The sequence below is a fragment of the Temnothorax longispinosus genome, chromosome 9 (assembly GCF_030848805.1).
Source record: "Temnothorax longispinosus isolate EJ_2023e chromosome 9, Tlon_JGU_v1, whole genome shotgun sequence".
Classification (NCBI taxonomy): Eukaryota; Metazoa; Arthropoda; class Insecta; order Hymenoptera; family Formicidae; genus Temnothorax; species Temnothorax longispinosus.
The window spans coordinates 7,692,771-7,696,841 of record NC_092366.1 but is presented as its reverse complement, the minus strand read 5'-3'; positions in this window follow the sequence as shown (position 1 = coordinate 7,696,841).

Here is a 4,071-nt window from a genome sequence, read left to right as displayed (position 1 = left end):
TTACACGCACGATTTAATCGTATTTAATTATTATTTACTAATTAAAAAAATATCACAATAGTAGTGCGGTTGGACTCGATTTAGGTTAGACCTAATTGTTACTTGACTAGTATAGGTGCTGCGAAAGGACTACCTTAAGTAAGGCATCTTGCGTTGGCGGAACAACTCTAAAGTAAGTAATTTATCATTTTTATATTATTAATTTATTGAAATAATTTAAACAAGAGTTAGAAAAAAAGGATTTTATATATAAAATCCTAAGAAAAACTTGTACTTTACAGAATAAAGTCTTGTTAAAAAATTATATAATTATATTTTATCAAATTTTTACTCAAAGAACAAATATAAAATTCGGTGTAAATAATTATTTTTCGAAATATCAATTTCTTTTAAGCGTTGCTATAATTTGAATCGTATGTTTTATAGAATTAATGTAATCAACGTGTAGCCGTTAACTTCGTTGCCTACGTGTCGGTCGATGAGTGACAAAGTTAAAAAATTTATTTTATATTGAGGTAGCAAATCCATGAAACAAAATGTAAAATATACTATATATCTTATGTATTTGCATCTAGATATAATAATATAGAAGAAGCAACATGTGAAAAAGAATGATACGAAAGAAGTATTAATATTTGTTACTGTGTAACATATAGGTACGGTGTTTCATTTTTCCTTCTATCTTTTTTTTTCTTTAAAATATATATTTATGATAAGATTTACATTTTTGTATTTTATTGTCATTCTATCCAAGAAAAAATATCCAAGAAATAAATGAGATATACGGTGCAATAAAACAAAGCTTGAAGATTCTTGTAATATTACAAAATTATAAAAAAAAAGATAATTTTGTAATAATATCATGCATTTTTTGTAATGTCAAGCATCTCATAAACAGTATCTATATATTTTTTTCCGACATATTACACGATTGCAACTCAGCATGATTGTAAATAATTAATGCTATATACAAATCTATATATTAAGTGAAACAATCCAACCACTACCCTCATCGTCTTTTATAATATAATTAGAGAGACTGAATCTTGAGACTGACCTCCGTGTGCAAAATAGCCTTTCGAGGAAGAGGAAAGCAAGAAGGATTATAATCGTATCTCAAAGAATAATGTGATGGACCGGTTCTAGTATCGCCGCGCGCCGTCGCAAATGACAGTAAGGTGATTGCGTGTACGCAGCGACGCGCTTGTACATACGCAAAAAAATATAGAAAAACAAACGCTATGTATCAGCCGATTCATATATCGCCATCGCGCGCCGCAAAATAAATATACGCCAAATGTTCTTCTTCCTACTTCAAATCAATTATTATACGTGCCGCGACCTCTCTTTTCGATAAACGAGCACAAGTGCCATGCTACTCGATACGGCGATCCGGAGGAGGCACGGAGGCATTCCCGCTGCCTACGTTTCGCCATTGCGTTCCGCGATTTTTTTTTTGCACCGGCAGGGAAGGTCCCCTAGGTGTGACTCGAATTCTTCGACCTGTCACTTTCCGTCTTTGTCCCTCGTCGTTACTTTCCCCGCGGGTCGGACTTCGTTCAAGAGACGGAGAATGCCTATTATTCCTATTGCGCGATACACTTGGGTGTACATCTTCATAAATGCGATACGCGATCCGCGAGTTTCGCCGCGCGAAAGAGCGAAGTGCGAAAGGCGACGAATGCGCTGTTGTAAAACGTTAATAATTCAAGACAGAGCTATTGAACGCACGCGCACAAACTGCATTCTAAATTGATATTACGCGACTCAATATCCGTGTTTCATGGGAATTATAATAACAAATTCTTACCATCACTTTTTCATGTGAAGATTAATCCCGCGAGGGAATCACCTGATTTAAATGTAATAACTAAGTAAATATTAATTCTCTGAAGTAATTTATATTATCCATTATTGATTTGTAAGATTATCTTCATCCAAGAAAATTTAAATTGTTTCAAGGAAGAAAGTTATATTATTACGCGCAATTAGTTTTATTAATGTTATCTAATATGTGCATTACCTGCTATTATATATTTTGAACAGTAAAGTAGAACACTAATAGAACAAGAATTAACATATTACAAAAAATACCTACTAATGGATTTAACAAAAAAAGTTTTTAACAATTTTGAATCAGTTGAGATCAAGATGCAAAGTTTCCAACTGGTCCACACGTGTAATTAGACAAGTTAAAAATTCTCTATGTATTTTAAATTAAAAAATATATATATATTTCTTTTTCAAGATTCAAAGATTTCCGAATCGAAAGATTAAGATAAATCTCTACCTCCGGACGCGCGACGGTTCTCGAACCTACTTAGAAAGCGAAGATACAACTGGGTCACCTTGCCGGAGGTTTTGCAACTCCGATAGACAGATAAATGTTCAACGGAACGAAACAGCGGGCAAAACGCGGCCCGAAAATCCGGTTTGGGGAAAATAATGACGCGTCAGAGGGGAGCCTCGGGAGATCTGTCGACGGTGAGGTCGTTGAGAGAGCTGGGCCTTTGTGCAGCGATGGATGTAAACCACCTTCTCAAGCTTCTCGGAACACATTAACCGTCCTCGACGCGGATAATTTTAGACTCGTGAAAGGACGATACCGCGAAATATCGTCAACAGCCAGGAAGAACACTATGCCTTTCGCTGATAGTACATATTGATGACGTCAATAACACAATATAGAAGATGATATAATGAATTGTTTAATCGGTTTTCTTAAAGTGTAACTTTTTTGAAGACTCTTAAAAATTTTCGTAAATTTATACTTTCGAAAAATATTATAGCACATATTTGTAAGTGCTAATGACATACAAAATACAATCAAACAACTATATGTAGAATGTTTTAATTATGAGTCAATTAAATCTGATCAAATTAAGATTACAGATAACGGCTAAAGGAGCTATAGTAGAAAGGCACATCTAGTAGTTTCAAAACATACATCCTGTATTCGTCAAGATACATGTACATGTTGCAACATTATATATCGTAGCATCGGATATTCAATGCTTGATTCCGTTTCCACCAAGCAAAATGAGATTTAAGCAGCTCTTAAACGCGTCGAACGTCTTGTTGCTCTAAATATGAGGATCGGACAGTCTTTCGGACCGATCGATCGATCAAGGCCGTTGTAACCTCGACTAAATGGCGTCGATCATCCTAATGCGTTTCAGCTGCCAGAAAGTGGCAATTACGCAACGGCACATTATACTCTCGCCGCGCCCAACGTGTCTCCCTCCTTTCCTCTTTACCTCTTCTCTCTCTCTCTCTCTCTCTCTCTCTCTCTCTCTCTCTCTCTCTCTCTCTCTTTCCCTCCTGTATCAACGAATGTGCGTGCGTGCACATATTCGAGGTAAGGTTAAACTCCGGTGACATTTTGGACGACTTTCACCGTGCAGGCCCGGCTACAGGACAGCTGCTTTCTTCGTCTTTTCGTCGTCGTCGCGTCGTATCGGCGCGGCTCTCGAGGCGCGGCTTCAACAATCGCAAGTCCGATCAAAAATGGTACTTACTACTTGCACGCAGCATCCGCGGTCTGTATTATAGGACGCGGGGGATTCTCGTTGCACGACCGTGACCCGAATTCTGCGATAAGAAGGAAATTGGATCACTGAAGTCCGCGAGATTCTCCAGCGAAGTAAATAAGCGTTTTCAGATTTCGCAAAAACTCGAATCCTCTCTTTGCAAAATACATGTACGGTGTTTTCTATTTCTGCGCAAACATACGTATACCGTAATTTATCATGTCTTTATATACGTTTAATTCACTTCGGAGAGATGCGGAGAAACTTAATCTGTCGTGTCTCAGTGAGAGCATTCTGAGCAGCAGCAAAAAATTAAATGGCATAGGCAGTCGATCAGACACTGACTGAACCGGATTAGAATGAGAGCAGCCGTTAGCGTTCCAAGTTAAAGTCATTTTCTTTGCTGGTATAGTTTGGGATTGCGTGTCATCGGCGATATTTCTATCGCATCGCGATCATTAGAGAGAAAGCGAGAAACGCGCGCAAAAGTAAATACAACAACGCGCGACACGGAGCCCTCTCCAATGTAAATGCATTCGCG